The sequence below is a fragment of the Pseudophryne corroboree genome, chromosome 12 (assembly GCF_028390025.1).
Source record: "Pseudophryne corroboree isolate aPseCor3 chromosome 12, aPseCor3.hap2, whole genome shotgun sequence".
NCBI lineage: Eukaryota > Metazoa > Chordata > Amphibia > Anura > Myobatrachidae > Pseudophryne > Pseudophryne corroboree.
The window spans coordinates 91,927,510-91,949,270 of NC_086455.1; the positions used below are offsets into that span (position 1 = coordinate 91,927,510).

The 21,761-nt window shown below is 46.6% G+C and overlaps 1 protein-coding gene across 3 annotated transcripts in view; it reads right to left on the bottom strand.

The window, feature by feature from the left end:
- Positions 1-21,761, bottom strand: part of RAD51 (RAD51 recombinase) — a 262,769-nt gene that overhangs the window by 74,852 nt on the left and 166,156 nt on the right. The gene's annotated exons all lie outside the window — the stretch shown is intronic.

The window sequence follows — 21,761 nt, forward strand, 5'->3', positions numbered from 1 at the left end:
AGCTACCTCTGTGTCGGCACTCGGCAGTCCATCCATAATTGTATACTAGTATCCATCCATCTCCATTGTTTACCTGAGGTGCCTTTTAGTTGTGCCTATTAAAATATGGAGAACAAAAATGTTGAGGTTCCAAAATTAGGGAAAGATCAAGATCCACTTCCACCTCGTGCTGAAGCTGCTGCCACTAGTCATGGCCGAGACGATGAAATGCCAGCAACGTCGTCTGCCAAGGCCGATGCCCAATGTCATAGTACAGAGCATGTCAAATCCAAAACACCAAATATCAGTAAAAAAAGGACTCCAAAACCTAAAATAAAATTGTCGGAGGAGAAGCGTAAACTTGCCAATATGCCATTTACCACACGGAGTGGCAAGGAACGGCTGAGGCCCTGGCCTATGTTCATGGCTAGTGGTTCAGCTTCACATGAGGATGGAAGCACTCAGCCTCTCGCTAGAAAAATGAAAAGACTCAAGCTGGAAAAATAAGAATTTACTTACCGATAATTCTATTTCTCATAGTCCGTAGTGGATGCTGGGGACTCCGTCAGGACCATGGGGAATAGCGGCTCCGCAGGAGACAGGGCACATCTAAAGAAAGCTTTTAGGATCACATGGTGTGTACTGGCTCCTCCCCCCATGACCCTCCTCCAAGCCTCAGTTAGGTACTGTGCCCGGACGAGCGTACACAATAAGGAAGGATCTTGAATCCCGGGTAAGACTCATACCAGCCACACCAATCACACTGTACAACTTGTGATCTGAACCCAGTTAACAGTATGATAACAAACGAAGTAGCCTCTGAAAAGATGGCTCACAACAATAATAATAACCCGATTTTTGTAACAATAACTATGTACAAGTATTGCAGACAATCCGCACTTGGGATGGGCGCCCAGCATCCACTACGGACTATGAGAAATAGAATTATCGGTAAGTAAATTCTTATTTTCTCTAACGTCCTAGTGGATGCTGGGGACTCCGTCAGGACCATGGGGATTATACCAAAGCTCCCAAACGGGCGGGAGAGTGCGGATGACTCTGCAGCACCGAATGAGAGAACTCCAGGTCCTCCTTAGCCAGAGTATCAAATTTGTAAAATTTTACAAACGTGTTCTCCCCTGACCACGTAGCTGCTCGGCAAAGTTGTAATGCCGAGACCCCTCGGGCAGCCGCCCAAGATGAGCCCACCTTCCTTGTGGAGTGGGCCTTTACAGATTTAGGCTGTGGCAGGCCTGCCACAGAATGTGCAAGTTGGATTGTGCTACAGATCCAACGCGCAATCGTCTGCTTAGACGCAGGAGCACCCATCTTGTTGGGTGCATACAATATAAACAACGAGTCAGATTTTCTGACTCCAGCTGTCCTTGAAATATATATTTTTAATGCTCTGACAACGTCCAGTAACTTGGAGTCCTCCAAGTCGCTAGTAGCCGCAGGCACCACAATAGGCTGGTTCAAGTGAAAAGCCGAAACCACCTTAGGGAGAAAATGAGGACGTGTCCGCAGTTCTGCCCTGTCCGAATGGAAAATCAGATATGGGCTTTTGTACGATAAAGCCGCCAACTCTGAAACTCTCCTGGCTGAAGCCAGGGCCAGTAGCATGGTTACTTTCCATGTAAGATACTTCAAATCTACAGATTTGAGAGGCTCAAACCAATGAGATTTGAGAAAATCCAAAACTACGTTTAGATCCCACGGTGCCACTGGGGGCACAATCGGGGGCTGTATATGTAGTACACCCTTGACAAAAGTTTGTACTTCAGGCACTGAAGCCAATTCCTTCTGGAAGAAGATTGATAAGGCCGAAATTTGAACTTTAATAGACCCCAATTTGAGGCCCATAGACAATCCTGCCTGCAGGAAATGTAAGAATCGACCCAATTGAAATTCTTCCGTTGGGGCCTTCTTGGCTTCACACCACGCAACATATTTTCTCCAAATGCGGTGATAATGTTGTGCGGTCACTTCCTTCCTAGCCTTAATCAAGGTAGGAATAACTTCCTCTGGAATGCCCTTTTCTTTTAGAATCCGGCGTTCAACCGCCATGCCGTCAAACGCAGTCGCGGTAAGTCTTGGAACATACAAGGTCCCTGCTGAAGCAGATCCCTTCTTAGAGGTAGAGGCCACGGATCCTCCATGAGCATCTCTTGAAGTTCCGGATACCAAGTTCTTCTTGGCCAATCCGGAGCCACTAGTATTGTTCTTACTCCACTTTTCCGAATAATTCTCAGTACCTTTGGTATGAGAGGCAGAGGAGGAAACACATACACTGACTGGTACACCCATGGTGTTACCAGAGCGTCCACAGCTATTGCCTGAGGGTCTCTTGACCTGGCGCAATATCTGTCCAGTTTTTTGTTGAGGCGAGACGCCATCATATCCACCTTTGGTTTTTCCCAACGGTTCACAATCATGTGGAAAACTTCCGGATGAAGTCCCCACTCTCCCGGGTGAAGGTCGTGTCTGCTGAGGAAGTCTGCTTCCCAGTTGTCCACTCCCGGGATGAACACTGCTGACAGTGCTATCACATGATTTTCCGCCCAGCGAAGAATCCTTGCAGCTTCTGTCATTGCTCTTCTGCTTCTCGTGCCGCCTTGTCTGTTTACGTGGGCGACTGCCGTGATGTTGTCCGACTGGATCAACACCGGCTGACCCTGAAGCAGCGGTTTTGCCAAGCTTAGAGCATTGTATATCGCTCTTAGCTCCAGTATATTTATGTGAAGAGACGTCTCCAGGTCTGACCATACACCCTGGAAGTTTCTTCCCTGTGTGACTGCTCCCCAGCCCCGTAGGCTGGCATCCGTAGTCACCAGGACCCAGTCCTGTATGCCGAACCTGCGGCCCTCTAACAGATGGGCACTCTGCAACCACCACAGGAGAGACAACCTTGTTCTTGGTGACAGTGTTATCCGCTGATGCATGTGCAGATGCGATCCGGACCATTTGTCCAGCAGATCCCACTGAAATGTTCGTGCATGGAATCTGCCGAATGGAATTGCTTCGTAAGAAGCCACCATCTTTCCCAGGACTCTTGTGCATTGATGTACTGACACAGTTCCTGGTTTTAGGAGGTTCCTGACCAGTTCGGATAACTCCCTTGCTTTCTCCTCCGGGAGAAACACCTTTTTCTGAACCGTGTCCAGAATCATTCCCAGGAACAGCAGACGTGTTGTCGGGGTCAATTGAGATTTTGGAAGATTCAGAATCCACCCGTGTTGCTGAAGCACTACTTGGGTTAGTGCTACACCGACTTCCAGCTGTTCTCTGGACTTTGCCCTTATCAGGAGATCGTCCAAGTAAGGGATAATTAATACGCCTTTTCTTCGTAGAAGAACCATCATTTCGGTCATTACCTTGGTAAAGACCCGAGGGGCCGTGGACAAACCAAACGGCAGCGTTTGAAACTGATAATGACAGTCTTGTATCACGAACCTGAGATACCCTTGGTGTGAGGGGTAAATTGGGACATGCAGATAAGCATCTTTTATGTCCAGGGACACCATGAAGTCCCCTTCTTCCAGATTCGCCATCACTGCTCTGAGTGACTCCATCTTGAACTTGAATTTCTGTATGTACAGGTTCAAGGATTTCAGATTTAGAATAGGTCTTACCGAACCGTCCGGCTTCGGTACCACAAATAGTGTGGAATAATACCCCTTTCCCTGTTGTAGGAGGGGTACCTTGACTATCACCTGCTGAGAATACAGCTTGTGAATGGCTTCCAATACCGTCGTCCTTTCTGAGGGAGACGTTGGTAAAGCAGACTTTAGGAACCGGCGAGGGGGAGACCTTTCGAACTCCAACATGTAACCCTGAGATACTATCTGCAGGATCCACGGGTCCACCTGTGAGCGAGCCCACTGATTGCTGAAAATCTTTAGTCGACCCCCCACCGCTCCTGAGTCCGCTTGTAAAGCCCCAGCGTCATGCTGATGACTTTGTAGAACCCGGGGCGGGCTTCTGGTCCTGGGCAGGGGCTGCTTGCTGCCCTCTCTTACCCTTTCCTCTGCCTCGCGGCAGATAAGACTGTCCTTTTGCTCGCTTGTTTTTATAGGAGCGAAAGGACTGCGGCTGAAAAGACGGTGTCTTTTTCTGTTGGGAGGGGGTCTGAGGTAAAAAAGTGGATTTGCCGGCAGTTGCCGTGGCCACCAGATCCGATAGACCGACCCCAAATAATTCCTCTCCTTTATATGGCAACACTTCCATATGCCTTTTGGAATCCGCATCACCTGACCACTGTCGCGTCCATAAACTTCTTCTGGCAGATATGGACATCGCACTTACTCTTGATGCTAGAGTACAAATATCCCTCTGAGCATCTCGCATATAAAGAAACGCATCCTTTAATTGCTCTAGAGTCAATAAAATACTGTCCCTATCCAGGGTATCAATATTTTCAGTCAGGGAATCCAACCACACTACCCCAGCACTGCACATCCAGGCTGAGGCTATTGCCGGTCGCAGTATAACACCAGTATGAGTGTATATACTTTTCAGGTTAGTTTCCAGCCTCCTATCCGCTGGATCCTTGAGGGCGGCCGTATCAGGAGACGGCAACGCCACTTGCTTTGATAAACGTGTGAGCGCCTTATCCACCCTAGGGGGTGTTTCCCAGCGCGTCCTAACCTCTGGTGGGAAAGGGTATAATGCCAATAACTTCTTAGAAATTAGCAGTTTTCTATCTGGGTTAACCCACGCTTCATCACACACGTCATTCAATTCCTCTGATTCTGGAAAAGCTACAGGTAGTTTTTTCACCCCCCACATAATACCCCTTTTTGAGGTACCAGCAGTATCAGAGATCTGCAAAGCCTCCTTCATTGCCGTGATCATATAACGTGTGGCCCTGTTGGAAAATACGTTTGTTTCTTCACCGTCGACACTAGATTCATCTGTGTCGGTACCCGTGTCGACTGACTGAGGTAAGGGACGTTTTACAGCCCCTGACGGTGTCTGAGACGCCTGAGCCGGTACTGACTGGTTTTCCGGCCGTCTCATTTCGTCTACTGACTTTTGTAATGTACTAACATTATCACGTAATTCCATAACTAAAGCCATCCATTCCGGTGTCGACTCCCTAGGGGGCGACATCACCATTACCGGCAATTGCTCTGCCTCCACACCAACATCGTCCTCATACATGTCGACACACACGTACCGACACACAGCAGCCACACAGGGAATGCTCTAATCGAAGACAGGACCCCCTTAGCCCTTTGGGGAGACAGAGGGAGAGTTTGCCAGCACACACCAAAAGCGCTATAAATGTATATAAACAACCCTAAAAGGTGTTGTTTTTGTTATAAGCGCTTTTAATATATAAATATCGCCAATTTATGCCCCCCTTCTCTTTGTTACCCTGTTTCTGTAGTGCAGTGCAGGGGAGAGTCCTGGGAGCCTTCCTCACAGCGGAGCTGAGCAGGAAAATGGCGCTGAGTGCTGAGGAGAATAAGCTCCGCCCCTTTTCCGGCGGGCTTTTCTCCCAGGTTTTGAGAAATCTGGCCTGGGTTAAATACATACATATAGCCTTAATGGCTATATGTGATGTATTCTTTGCCACTAAAGGTATTTAATATTGCTGCCCAGGGCGCCCCCAGCAGCGCCCTGCACCCTCCGTGACTGGTCAGTGAGAAGTGTGTAGCAACAATGGCGCACAGCTGCCGTGCTGTGCGCTACCTTCATGAAGACTGAAGAGTCTTCTGCCGCCTGTTTCCGGACCTCCGATCTTCAGCATCTGTAAGGGGGGTCGGCGGCGCGGCTCCGGGACGAACCCCAGGATGACCTGTGTTCCGACTCCCTCTGAAGCTATGTCCAGTAGCCTAAGACTCCAATCCATCCTGCACGCAGGTGAGTTGAAAATCTCTCCCCTAAGTCCCTCGATGCAGTGAGCCTGTTGCCAGCAGGACTCACTGAGATTTAAAACCTAAAAAAACTTTTTCTAAGCAGCTCTTTAGGAGAGCCACCTAGATTGCACCCTGCTCGGACGGGCACAAAAACCTAACTGAGGCTTGGAGGGTGGTCATGGGGGGAGGAGCCAGTACACACCATGTGATCCTAAAAGCTTTCTTTAGATGTGCCCTGTCTCCTGCGGAGCCGCTATTACCCATGGTCCTGACGGAGTCCCCAGCATCCACTAGGACGTTAGAGAAAAGCACAGCAAAGAACTGTGCATTCTTTGAAATCCCAAATCCACAAGGAGAGTCCAATTGTGTCGGTTGCGATGCCTGACCTTCCCAACACTGGACGTGAAGAGCATGCGCCTTCCACCATTTGCACGCCCCCTGCAAGTGCTGGAAGGAGCACCCGCAGTCCAGTTCCTGATAGTCAGATTGAAGATGGGCCCGGTGTTTGTGTCGGCCACTAGGGTCGCTTATCTTACTCACACAGTCAGCTACCTCATTGCGCCTCTTTTTTTCTTTGCGTCATGTGCTGTTTGGGGAGGGTTTTTTGGAAGGGACATCCTGCGTGACACTGCAGTGCCACTCCTAGATGGGCCCGGTGTTTGTGTCGGCCACTAGGGTCGCTTATCTTACTCACACAGCGACCTCGGCGCAAATTTTAGGACTAAAAATAATATTGTGAGGTGTGAGGTATTCAGAATAGACTGAAAATGAGTGGAAATTATGGTTTTTGAGGTTAATAATACTTTGGGATCAAAATGACCCCCAAATTCTATGATTTAAGCTGTTTTTTAGGGTTTTTTGAAAAAAACACCCGAATCCAAAACACACCCGAATCCGACAAAAAAAATTCGGTGAGGTTTTGCCAAAACGCGGTCGAACCCAAAACACGGCCGCGGAACCGAACCCAAAACCAAAACACAAAACCCGAAAAATTTCCGGCGCTCATCTCTAGTGTGAACTGGCTCCTCCCTCTATGCCCCTCCTCTAGACCTCAGTTATAGGTACTGTGCCCAGGGGAGACGGACATTTCGAGGAAAAGGATTTTTTTTAAACTAATGGTGAGATACATACCAGTCCACACCACAACACACCGTACAACTGGATTAGCAGGCATACCAGATAACAGTATGAACGAAAAACAGCAGCAAGCTGAACATAACCGATACACAACCGTCGTGTAACCGAAAACAATACAACTGCAAGTAACAGTACGCACTGGGATGGGCGCCCAGCATCCTCTACGGACTAGGAGAAAAGGATTTACCGCTAGGTATTAAAATCCTATTTTCTCTTACGTCCTAGAGGATGCTGGGGTCTCCAAAAGGACCATGGGGTCTATACCAAAGCTCCAGACCGGGCGGGAGAGTGCGGAGGACTCTGCAGCACCGATTCAGCAAACATGAGGTCCTCATCAGCCAGGGTATCAAACTTGTAGAACTTAGCAAAAGTGTTTGAACCCGACCACGTAGCTGCTCTGCAAAGTTGAAGTGCCGAGACCCCTTGGGCAGCCGCCCAAGATGAGCCCACCTTCCTGGTAGAATGGGCCTTTACTGACTTCGGCAACGGCAACCCAGCCGCAGAATGAGCGTGCTGAATCGTATTACAAATCCAGCGTGCAATAGTTTGCTTGGAAGCAGGCTTTCCAATCTTGTTTGAAGCATACAGGACAAACGGAGCCTCCGATTTCCTAACAAGAGCCGTTCTGGCGACAAAAATTTTCAAAGCTCTTACGACATCAAGAGATTTCGGGACTGCTACAGCATCCGCAGCCACAGGTACCACAATAGGTTGATTTATGTGAAACGAAGAAACCACCTTCAGCAGAAATTGTTGACGAGTCCTCAACTCCGCTCTATCCACATGGAAAATCAAATATGGGCTATAGTGAGACAAAGCAGCCAACTCAGAAACTCGTCTGGCAGATGCCAAGGCCAAAAGCATGACCACTTTCCAAGTGAGAAATTTTAACTCAACCTTTTGCAAAGGTTCAAACCAGTGAGACATAAGAAATTGTAACACCACGTCAAGATCCCACGGTGCCACAAACGGAGGAAGGATATGCAGCACTCCTTCACGAAAGTCTGAACTTCAGAGCGGCCAATTTTTTTTTCAAAGAAAATAGATAAAGCCGAAATCTGCACTTTGATGGAGCTCAATTTCAGGCCTGCATCCACGCCTGCCTGCAAAAATTTGAGGAAACGACCCAGCTGAAACTCTTCCGTAGGAGCTCCTTTGGCTTCACACCATGACACATTTTCTCCAAATACGATGATAATGCTTCGCCGTGACCTCTTTTCTAGCCTTACGGAGAGTGGGGATGACTTCCCCGGGAATACCTTTACGAGCTAGGATCTGGCGTTCAACCTCCACGCTGTCAAACGCAGCCGCGGTAAGTCCTGAAATACGCATGGCCCCTGCAGTAACAGGTCCTCTCTGAGAGGAAGCGGACAAGGATCTTCTATGAGCAATTCCTGAAGATCCGGATACCAGGCCCTCCCGTGGCCAATCTGCAACGACGAGTACTGCCTGAACCCTTGTTCGTCTTATAATCCTCAACACTCTTGGAATGAGAGGGAGTGAAGGAACACATACACCGACTGAAACACCCACGGAGTTACCAGGGCGTCCACTGCACTGGCTTGGGTGTCCCTTGACCTGGAACAATACCTCGGAAGCTACTTTTTGAGGCGAGACGCCATCATGTCTATTTGAGGAATTCCCCAACGCCTTGTCACTTCTGCAAATACCTCTTGATGAAGTGCCCACTCTCCCGGATGGAGATCGTGTCTGCTGAGGAAGTCTGCTTCTCAGTTGTGAATGCCCGGAAGGAAGACTGCTGACAGAGCGCTCACGTGTTGTTCCGCCCAACGGAGAACTCTTGTGGCCTCTGCCACTGCCGCTCTGCTTTGTTCCGCCCTGGCGGTTTACGTACGCCACCGCTGTTATGTTGTCCGACTGAATCAGGACAGGTAGACCTTGAAGAAGGTTTTTCGCTTGCAAATGGCTCTTAACTCCAGAACATTTATGTGGAGACAAGATTCCTGGCTTGAACATTTTCCCTTTAAACTTCTTCCTTGTGTGACTGCACCCCAGCCTCGGAGACTTGCATCTGTGGTCAGCAGGACCCAATCCTGGATTCCGAACCTGCGTCCCTCTAGAAGGTGAGAACATTGCAGCCACCACAGGAGAGAAATTCTGGTCCTGGAAGATAGACTTATTTTCCGATGCATGTGCAGGTGAGACCCGGACCATTTGTTCAACAGGTCCCACTGAAACACCCGGGCATGAAACCTGACAAACGGAATGGCTTCGTAAGCCGCAACTAACTTCCCTAGCACTCGAGTGCATTGATGAATCGACACTCTTTCCAGTTTCAGAATCTCCTTGACCATGGTCTGGATTTCCAGAGCCTTTTCCGCCGGAAGAAACACTCTCTGTAGTTCCGTGTCTAGGATCATGCCCAAGAAGGGCAGCCGAGTTGTCGGGATCAACTGAGACTTTGGCAAATTTAGAATCCAACCATGATGTTGCAGAACTGTCAGGGAGAGTTCCACATTCCTTAGCAACTGCTCCTTTGATCTCGCCTTTATCAGGAGATCGTCCAAGTACGGGATAATTGTGATACCCTGCTTGCGTAGGAGTACCATCATTTCCGCCATCACTTTGGTGAAGACCCTCGGGGCCGTGGAAAGCCCAAACGGCAACGTCTGAAATTGGTAATGACAATCCTGCACCGCAAATCTCAGGAAGGCCCGATGAGGAGGATATATCGGAACGTGTAAGCAGGCATCTTTTATGTCGACTGATGCCATAAAATCCCCCCCCTTCTAGGCTGGAGATCACAGCTCGAAGAGATTCCATCTTGAACTTGAAAGTTTTCAAGTACGGATTGAGGGATTTTAGGTTCAGGATCGGTCTGACCGAGCCGTCCGGCTTCGGCACGACAAAGAGGCTCGAATAGAACCCTTCCCCCCGTTGGGACGGGGGAACCGGAACAATGACCCTCTGTTGCCACAGCTTTCGTATCGCAGCAATTACTACTTCCCTTTCTGGAATAGAAACTGCCAAGGCTGACTTGAAAAATCTGCGGGGGGGGGGCATCTCCTGAAACTCCAGTTTGTAACCCTTGGGACACTATGTCTAGAACCCAAGGATCTAGACCAGATTGAAACCAGACCTGACTCTAGATTCGGAAACGGGCCCCCACCGGCACGGACTCCCGCAGGGGAGCCCCAGCGTCATGCGGTGGACTTGGTAGAGGCGGGGGAGGACTTTTGGTCCTGGGCGCCAGACACAGCAGGCAACCTTTTTCCCCTTCCTCTACCTTTTGAAGCGAGGAAGGATGAGCCCCTTCCTTTTTTGTGTTTATTAGGCCGAAAGGACTGCATCTGATAATGGGGCGCCTTTTTCTGTTGTGCGGGAACATAAGGAAAAAAAGATGACTTACCCGCAGTAGCGGTAGACACCAGGTCAGCAAGGCCGTCACCAAACAAGACACTACCTTTAAAAGGAAGAGTTTCCATAGCTTTCTTGGAGTCGGCATCAACATTCCATTGATGAATCCACAGCGCCCTCCTGGCCGAGACCGCCATGGCATTGGCCCTTGATCGCAAGAGGCCAATATCCCTCGCCGCATCCTTTAGGTAAGCTGCAGCATCCCTGATATAACAAAGAGTCAAAAGAATGTTATCCTTATCAAGGGTATCCATGTCAGATGCCAAATTATCAGCCCACTTAGCAATAGTGGAAGAAAAAAAACAAAGAAAAAGCGCCCTACTGAGCCTAAGTTGAAAATGCTGCCTGCTGCTCTCAAGGGGAAAGGGTATTAGCACACCCTAAACAATTGGAAGAAAAAAAGAAGAAGAGAGAGCGCAAGCAGGCTACATGTACATTTGAACAAATTTATTCATAAAATAAGTTAAATCACAATCAGTTAAAAAGTGACATTAGTTAGAACTAATAATATATTCAATTCAACAAAGAATCCACACTCAGCATATGATATATAATAGTCCCACAGTACTAGTGCACTAGTAAATGATGCAATATTCGGTATACGTTCTTTGTTAGAACCAATGATCCATCAGTCTGGTGTGATTAATAGTGGCTGATAATTTGATATGCAAATTTTTGAAAAAATATATAGCACTTTAGAAATAGTTCCAAAATGAATGTTTTCCTTTATTCTATATAGTAGTGATATTCTTGCTATTGGATAAACCGGTTTGGTAAAGGTATCATACTGGAATTAGGTGAAGTAAAGTGCATGAGCTCCGTCTGTCACTCTCTCACTGTGACTAGTATCCGGAGCTGAATTGCTTACCGCTTCCACAGATGTCCCAGCGGTACTGACCATGAACCGGGCGCCGCTCTTTCTAGCGGCTCGACCTCCCGTTCTCCTGCCGGACCAGTATGGCAGGATATCTCTTTCACTGCCGCCTCCAAAACGGATCGCTGGTGCTCCAGATGATTTGAGCACTGTAGATTCCGAATGAATCAAATGAAAGCCACGGTCCCCGTATAGCAAGCGGGACCAATGCAGGTGGCTACGGAGCTGGTCAATCAATTCCGGCAGAGATTGAGGGTATAGAATAAATAAACTCGTAGGACTGACAAGTGCCTGGATCCTTTGAGCCCTGACGCGTTTCTCGACCGACAACGCTGGTCGTTTCCTCAGAGGGTTGAAGTAATTGTGCTCTCCTAGGTCTCCATATTTAAAGGGAAACCAATTAAATCATTAGTATAAGCACCTGTAGAGCTCCTGTCACATTCATTCTCAGGAGTATGTGTGTATAAAATCACCAGAAATCTACCTAATAATATATCAATTAAGAAACATAAAACAAATATATAAAAAATAAATAAATAGAAAAACATTTGTTCTCTGCAAATCTATTACTTGGTTGTCTGTCATTCTTAATTTTTGATTTTAAACTTTTAACAACTCCATCAATTATACTTTGTGGCTACATCAGATTTAGCTTAAAGTAAATTAATTAATTAGCTTCATATCCATATGTGTTCACAGCGAAGAAAGAAACAGCAGAATAGTTAATACATGAATGTGTGGACCATACATACATATAATACATATATATATATAGACACACATACGTATGTATTTTATAGCGCACCACATGTGCACCTACAAAGGTTAAACTCCAAATTAGTATATAAAGTCAAATCAGGGGACAACATATAAATCTGTATCTTATTCACTGAAATCCTATTCAAATAATACTCCAAAGCAGGGACACAAGAAGAAATTCAATCTCCTCAAACAAATTAATACATACAATAATATAATAATAAATAAAAAAAATAAAAATAAACAGAAGTATAGATCTTAAACTGAGGTCTTCATAGTACTTAACAAAATATATTAGTGAATTAATAAATTAACATAATAATATAATAAATAATATAATACACTAGTATATTATATTGAAATAATATTAAAATATTGCAATAATAAGTGGTTGGTACTGATTGGTCTGGTGGGCTGATGAGCATGTACCCCACAGGGGCAGAGAGATATATTTAAACTCAATCTGCCCTGAGGGGCAGACGCCCCACAGCCCACTCAGACCACCAGACACCATTGAAAAAACAATAAATTGACAAAACCTAACTAATATCAGGATTTCCCAGTACTTTTAATAACTAAAACCTTTGATAACAGCTAGACAGTATTGAGCTCCACAGTGTCATTAAGACCATGTGGGCTCAGGGTATGTAACTGAAATATCCAGAAGGCTTCGCGCATGCAGAGTCTTCTGTACCTATCTCCTCCTCTCACTGTGGCTCCGATATGTTCGACCGCTCTAATGGTCAAAACCACTTAGGTTACCTTTCTGACATCCAGAGACATGACTTGACAGGCTATGGGTCTTAATGTTCTTTGTAATATTCCTCTTATGTTCCATGAACCTTTCATGCAGGGGACGGATTGTGCGGCCTACATATTGTATGCCGCACCTACATTGGATAACATATATCACATAATTAGTCCTGCAATTCATAAAACCCCTGATCTCGAATTCATCTGATCTACTATGGGACTTGATCTTAGTACATTTATTATCTGCAAAGAGGCAGGTTACACATCTATCCTTACCACACTTAAAAAACCCATTCGGTTTCGGAGGAAGTCTCAAGGTACTTCCTGTAACTTCTTTCGGTCCTTTTTTGAATAGACTAGGTGCTAATTTCTGCTTTAAAGAATTCGCTTTTCTGAATATAACCAAATTCCTTCCAGTTAATGTTGTTTCTAGCAATTTGTCTGATTTCAGAATGGCAGAATTTTTTGTAATTATCTTTTTAATATCCCTTGCAGCTGTATTATATTGTGTAATAAAGGACAGTGACTTGTCACTCCCTCCTTGTCTATATTTACTGACTGCTGAATGAATCAGTGTGGCTCTTGATTTCAGTTTAGTCTCTGTAAGGGCCATATCTAAAATATGTTTAGGATATCCCTGTTTCATAAATGCAGTATACATAACTTCTGCTTGTTTGTTAAAGGCCTCTTCTGTAGAGCAGTTTCTACGTAACCGCTGAAACTGTCCTTTGGGTATGTTTAATCTCCATGGTTTATAGTGACTACTTGCAAAGTGTAAAAAATTGTTACAATCCACATCTTTAATATATGTGGAGGTGAGAATAGCATTATCTTGAATTGTAACCGTGATATCAAGATAATTAATAGATACTTTGCTCGAAGTGTTGGTAAATTTCAAACCTATTGTGTTTGAGTTTAAACAGCCAGTAAGATGTGAAAAGGGTGAAACATCCTCATCCCAAATAAAAAACAAATCATCTATGTATCTTCCATAGAGGACCAGGCCCGCACCGAGATCACCACCCCAGATGTTAGACTCCTCAAACCAACCTAAAAAAAGGTTGGCAAAACTCGGTGCGAACCTGGTCCCCATGGCAGTGCCCTTGACCTGTAAATAGAACTGTGAATCAAAAGAAAAATAGTTGTGCTCCAAAATAAACCTTATGGCTGATAAAATAAAAGTGCGAAAAGAAATATCCACCTCAGTGTCGTGGTATAGATAATGATTAACTGCAAGAAGACCCAAATCATGTGTTATATTAGTATAAAGGGATTCTACATCATATGTTAGTAATATATATGAATCCTTCCAACATATACCATCTAATTTTTGGAGGAAATGTGTAGTGTCCCTGATATAGGAAGGAAGAGCCTGAACATATTTCTGTAGATGTGCATCTACAAAAGCCGATAGATTAGATGTCAGGGATCCCACCCCTGAAATAATTGGACGCCCCGGAGGAGAAATTATTGACTTATGTACCTTTGGCATGTGGTAATAGATGGAGATAATGGGGTATTTAACCATCAAAAAGAGAAATGTTTCCTTATTGATGTTTCCCTCGTCTAATGCCATCTCCAATAAGGGCCTAAGTTCATCCTGATATATACCTGTGGGATCTCTTGAGATTTTTCTATAAAAGGTATTGTCATTGAGCTGTCTATAAGCCTCAGAGAGGTAATCCTCAAGATTCTGGATAACTAAACCTCCGCCTTTATCGGCTTGTTTTATAATGATCTCTTTATCATTAATGAGTCTTTTGAGGGCCATTCTCTCAGATCTTGACAGATTATCTCTCAGGGCTAAAGTATCCTGTCTGGTGCATAACTCTCTGAACTCCCTCATAGTTGTAGTGTAGAAGCCTTCAATAAAAGGACCTCTATACTGAAGAGGGTAAAATTCAGATGGTATTTTGAATTTCTTTGAATCTATTCCATTAATGTCATATACCTTTCTTGGTCTAGTGGCCTCTTTGGTGTTATCTATCTCCTCATTTTCACCTAAAAGTGATTCAAAAATCCCAAGACAAGCATCATCTTGTCTGTCTAAGCAGATTGGTGACCCATTGATATTCTGTTTGTGTAGTGATTTTTTTATAAAATATCTCTTTCTACTCAGAGTACGTACAAATCTGTTTAGATCAACAAAAAGCGTAAAGAGGTTCGGTTTTTCTTCTGGGGCAAATTTTAAGCCCTTATTTAATAAAGAGATTTCAGCTGGTGTCAAGATTTTTTTAGAAAGATTAAATATACTTTTGGTACTTAGAACCTTCTTACGTTTTTTGTAGGTATTCTTGATTCCTCCCCTGCAGCCTCTAGCTCTTCCTCTCTTCTTCTTTTTGGAGTAAGCATCACTCTTTGGTTTTCCCACGAGTTGTTCTGTGGGTCCCCCGGTGAGTGATGGCGTCTCTCTAAAAAATTCACCTTTGATGACTTAATGGGACGATCTTCTCTTACACCTGTGTTACTCGGAGGAGTCGAATCCTTGGTCCTTAGAACCTCATATCTATTTCTGTAGTTCTCATCCCTCCATGTATCTCTACTGTCAGGTCTCTGTCTTTGAAATCGCTGTCTCTGAGGCTTATTAGGATAATTCCTATTACCTGAATAAAATTGTTTCTGTACCTCCCTAGAATTTCTATATGAATTGAACCTACTTCTATTCCTATCATTGTGTCTCCCTTGGAATCTAGGGGAAGATATACTCGACCGCCTCTTTTCTGATGGAGTGCGATCTCTCTTATTGTATGTTCGTACTTGATCCCTATTGTAATCCTCTCTATCTCGATTCAATTTTTTATGTTTCAAAGAGATAAGAGTTTTCTCAAAATCCTGAACCTTCTTATTCACCCTCTGGTCCTTTCCCTCAAAATCTGGATGATTTGAGTGGATCAGTAGGGCTTCTTGTATTTTCTCTATATTAACCTGGATAATTTGCATTTTGTGTTCTCTATGTTTAATAAGAAGCTTCATCAGATTCCGTGAACAACTGTCCAGAGTTTCATTCCATTCAGTTAAAAACTCAGGATCATCTTGAAACGAACAGGATTTAAATAATCTCAGACCTCTCGGGATCATGGTTTTATCCAAATACTTCTGTAATGTAACTTTATCCCACCAATGTCTGGTCTCTGCAATGAACAAATCCTCTAATTCATTGAAGAGACCAAACATGTCCACACAGCTATCTGTGGAAAACTGTTCCTTATGACTAGTCTCTTCAGACATATAATGCTGTCTCCTCTCAAGGCGTTCCGCCATACATCTCAAAACAGGCATAATTAATAGACCAATGCAGATAAAAATAATAATAAATAACGATTAGCAGAGAACAAAGTGTTATTTCAATCCAATTTAAAATTAATACACACAAAACATCATCAACCGTGGTTCAGATAGGCTGCCTTAATGCTAATAAGCAATAATGGAAGAAAACAAACAAAGAAAAAGCGCCCTACTGAGCCTAAGTTGAAAATGCTGCCTGCTGCTCTCAAGGGGAAAGGGTAGATTGAGTTTAAATATATCTCTCTGCCCCTGTGGGGTACATGCTCATCAGCCCACCAGACCAATCAGTACCAACCACTTATTATTGCAATATTTTAATATTATTTCAATATAATATACTAGTGTATTATATTATTTATTATATTATTATGTTAATTTATTAATTCACTAATATATTTTGTTAAGTACTATGAAGACCTCAGTTTAAGATCTATACTTCTGTTTATTTTATTTTTTTATTTATTATTATATTATTGTATGTATTAATTTGTTTGAGGAGATTGAATTTCTTCTTGTGTCCCTGCTTTGGAGTATTATTTGAATAGGATTTCAGTGAATAAGATACAGATTTATATGTTGTCCCCTGATTTGACTTAATATACTAATTTGGAGTTTAACCTTTGTAGGTGCACATGTGGTGCGCTATAAAATACATACGTATGTGTGTCTATATATATATATATGTATTATATGTATGTATGGTCCACACATTCATGTATTAACTATTCTGCTGTTTCTTTCTTCGCTGTGAACACATATGGATATGAAGCTAATTAATTAATTTACTTTAAGCTAAATCTGATGTAGCCACAAAGTATAATTGATGGAGTTGTTAAAAGTTTAAAATCAAAAATTAAGAATGACAGACAACCAAGTAATAGATTTGCAGAGAACAAATGTTTTTCTATTTATTTATTTTTTATATATTTGTTTTATGTTTCTTAATTGATATATTATTAGGTAGATTTCTGGTGATTTTATACACACATACTCCTGAGAATGAATGTGACAGGAGCTCTACAGGTGCTTATACTAATGATTTAATTGGTTTCCCTTTAAATATGGAGACCTAGGAGAGCACAATTACTTCAACCCTCTGAGGAAACGACCAGCGTTGTCGGTCGAGAAACGCGTCAGGGCTCAAATGATCCAGGCACTTGTCAGTCCTACGAGTTTATTTATTCTATACCCTCAATCTCTGCCGGAATTGATTGACCAGCTCCGTAGCCACCTGCATTGGTCCCGCTTGCTATACGGGGACCGTGGCTTTCATTTGATTCATTCGGAATCTACAGTGCTCAAATCATCTGGAGCACCAGCGATCCGTTTTGGAGGCGGCAGTGAAAGAGATATCCTGCCATACTGGTCCGGCAGGAGAACGGGAGGTCGAGCCGCTAGAAAGAGCGGCGCCCGGTTCATGGTCAGTACCGCTGGGACATCTGTGGAAGCGGTAAGCAATTCAGCTCCGGATACTAGTCACAGTGAGAGAGTGACAGACGGAGCTCATGCACTTTACTTCACCTAATTCCAGTATGATACCTTTACCAAACCGGTTTATCCAATAGCAAGAATATCACTACTATATAGAATAAAGGAAAACATTCATTTTGGAACTATTTCTAAAGTGCTATATATTTTTTAAAAAATTTGCATATCAAATTATCAGCCACTATTAATTACACCAGACTGATGGATCATTGGTTCTAACAAAGAACGTATACCGAATATTGCATCATTTACTAGTGCACTAGTACTGTGGGACTATTATATATCATATGCTGAGTGTGGATTCTTTGTTGAATTGAATATATTATTAGTTCTAACTAATGTCACTTTTTAACTGATTGTGATTTAACTTATTTTATGAATAAATTTGTTCAAATGTACATGTAGCCTGCTTGCGCTCTCTCTTCTTCTTTTTTTCTTCCACTTAGCAATAGCACTACTCACCCACGCCGACGCCGTGGCAGGCCTGAGGAGTGCATCCGTAGTGACATAAATGGCTTTTAATGTCGTTACCTGCTTGCGATCCGCAGGATCCTTGAGGGCAGCCGTGTCAGGAGACGGAAGCGCCACCTTTTTGGACAGTCGGGACAGAGCATTGTCCACATTGGGAGACGACTCCCGTTTCTCCCTGTCGTCAGAGGGGAAAGGATATGCCATAAAAATTATCTTGGGAATCTCGACACTGGAATCAGAGTCCGTGTCGGTACCCGTATCTGCCATCTGGGTAAAGGAACGTTTCTGTGACCCTGAGGGGGCCTGTACCTGAGCCAAGGCGTCCTCCATGTATTTTCTTCACGTATGTGTCTGAGAATCATATTTACCCAGCCTCTTAGATAATAACGCCACATTTGCATTCAGTGTACTCAACATATTCACCCAATCAGCAGTCGGCTGTGCTGACAAAACCACTCCCAAATCCTTCTCTGCGCCCCCAGTAACTTCCTCCAGGGAGGAGCATTCAGCCTCAGACATGTCGACACACGGTACCGACACACACTCTCACACTGGCCAAAGGGGACAGACTCACAGGGAAGCCTGTAGAGAGAACACAGAGGGAGTATGACAGCTCCCATATACTACTAAAAAAATAATATATGATGTCTGCGCTGTTTGTATGTATGTATGTATATATATATATATATATATATATATATATATATATATATATATATATATATATATATATATCTATCCTATATATTAGCCCAAGTCTGTGACTCTGTGCCTGCCCGTAACGCTGGGTGGAGTCACAGATGGGCTAAGCTACTGTATGCAGATTAGTTACGTCACACCATGCACCTTCTCGGCGCACATCTCCCCAGTCTTCCATCGCCCCGCGCTGAAAACGTGAGGGCGGGAGGCGACTCTCTGTCAAGCCGAGCGCCTGTCACTCCCGCTCCCCGCCTGAGCCCCGGCGCCTCTCCCCTGCCGTCTGCCCCAGCGAGGAGAGAAGCAACCAGCCCTCGGTCCGGTCCTCCAGGTACAGCGGGTCCCCGGCTGCCTGGGGGGGGAGGAGATGTGCCTGCCGAAGGGGAAGGTGTGCCTGGCGGGGGGACATGTGCCTGGCGGGGGGACATGTGCCTGGCGGGGGGGTGGGGGGTGGGATGGGCGGCATAGCGGCTCACGCGGCAGCGGGGACAGTGCACACTGGTGTGCCCCCCGGCTGCCGAGGGATATGTGCCTGACGGGGGGGACATGTCCCTGCTGGGGGAAGCGATGTGCCTGGCTGGGGGGGACATGTGCCTGGCTGGGGGGGACATGTGCCTGGCCTGGGGGGGTGGACATGGCCCTGCTGGGGGAAGAGATGTGCCTGGCTGGGGAAATGGGGACATGTGCCTGGCTGGGGGGGGGGGGGGGGGGGGGGGGGACTACATGTGCCTGGCGGGGGGGGGGGGACATGTGAGGCAGAGCGCCTCACGCAGGAGCAGGGACACCCCACTCTGGTGTGCTCCCCGGGTGCCCGCAACACAGTTACCCTGACACTGCACCCGGGTGGGCTGCGGCCCTGCTGCTGATGGACAAGCACCCCCAGCAGCTCCTGACCCCATACCCCACCTGCGGTACCCCCGCACCCGCCCATCCTCCACCTGCAGCTCCTTCCACCATCCGCTGCATCACCACCCCTCCCCCACATGCCGCACCTCCAGACCCCCTACACAACCCACGGCCCCCACTCCCCTGCCCCTCCCTCAACCACAGACCCTCCCAATCACAGCCCCCATACTCCCCCCCCCCCCCCCCCCCCCCCCCCCCCCCCCCCCTCCACCCACAACCTGTACAGACAACCTCCCCCATCCACCGTCAACTCCCGCAGCCACCCATCCCCCACCGCCTCCTCACCCCATACCGCACCTGCAGCACCCCCGCACCCGCCCATCCATCACCGCAGTGCCTTCGGACCCTTCCACCATCCGCCGCACCTGCCACTCCACTCCCCCACACGCGGCGCCTCCAGACCCTCTATACCACCCCACGCCCCCCACTCCGCTGCCACTCCCTCATCCACAGAACCTCCCAACCGCACACCCCCATCCGCACCACCTCCTGACCTCCTACCCCACCCGCGGCCTAACTGCACCCACCCCTCAACCACCCGCAGCGCCTCCAGACCCCCTCCCCCATCTGCCGCACCCCTGCACCTGCCCCCTCCACCCACACGCGTTGCTTATGGACCCCCTACCCTACCCACAGCGCACTCGCCCCCTCACCACCTCCCAACACCCTGCCCCACTGCACCCGCCCCTCCACCACCCGCAACGCCTCAAAACCCCCTCCCCCATGTGCTGCACCTTCCCATCCACCACACACGGCGCACTCGCCCCTTCCCCACCTGCAGCGCCTCCGGAACCCCCTCACCCACCCCCCAGATCCCCGTACCTGCCCCTCCCCTACCCACCAAACCCCCCGCCCTCCCCCACCCATACCGCCTCCGGATCCCACTTCCCCGCACATCCCCACCCGCAGCGCCTCACGACCCCATCCGCGTACCCCCACCCGCTGCATTCTGTACAGTCTGCCCTGCAGGCGCTGTTCACACCATCCAACGCCCTTTCATTGTGCAATATTTAACCACTCACAAAACTAGGAATGCAGGTAATACTTCATATAATACATATATTAAATGGCGTAAAGGGGTTAAGGGGGCGTAGCCCCTTACGACGGTGTGAAGAGCGCCCGTAGGGCGCGATGAAGCACCTAGTATATAAATATAGCACTAACTGCCTGTGCCCCCCCCCCCCCTCCGTTTTGCTCCCTTGTACTTGTAAGGAGAGTGGAGGTCCGGGCCAGCGTCTCTGCATGCACTGTGAAGAGATAAAATGGCGCTGGTAAGCTGTGCGGCTAAGCCCCGCCCCTTCCCGGCGCGCTGTAGTCCCGCTTTAATTTAAATCTTTATACTGGCGGGGGACTCATACTTAGTGCCCCTGCACCCAAATATGCCTTTTTTTTTGCCAGTTTTAACCACCTCAGTAACTTGCTGCCCAGGGCACCCCTCCCCCCCAGCACCCTGCACCCTGTGAGTGCCGTTGGTGTGTGGGAGCATGGAGCGCAGCGCGACCGCTGCGCTGTACCTCCGTTACTGAAGTCTTCTACCTTCTGCATACTCACCCGGCTTCTGTGAGGGGGTTGACGGCGCGGCTCCGGGAACAAGCAGCTAGGCGCACCAAGTGATCGAACCCTCTGGAGCTAATGGTGTCCAGTAGCCTAAGAAGCAGAGCCCTTAACTCAGTAGAAGTAGGTCTGACTTCTCTCCCCTCAGTCCCACGAAGCAGAGAGCCTGTAGCCAGCAGGTCTCTCTGAAAATAAAAAAACCTAACAAAGTATTTTCCAGAGAAACTCAGTAGAGCTGCCCCAGTGTGTCTCCAGTCTCTCCTGGGCACAGAATCTAACGGAGGTCTGGAGGAGGGGCATAGAGGGAGGAGCCAGTTCACACCCATTAAAAGTCTTATCGTGCGCCCATGTCTCCTGCGGATCCAGTCTATACCCCATGGTCCTTTTGAAGTCCCCAGCATCCTCTAGGACGTAAGAGAAATAAAGTTTTTAATAGGTACAAAACAGGCTGTTATCTTCATGCTTGCAGCATTGCTATAATTGTAAAAGGAAACAAATATTAAAGGCCATGCAAAAATTTAACAAAAATATTGCAGACAGAAGTTACCAACACTGTTTAAATGTAAGCACTATCATTCGGGATGTGTTTGGCATCCCGGCGGTCATGTGACCAACGC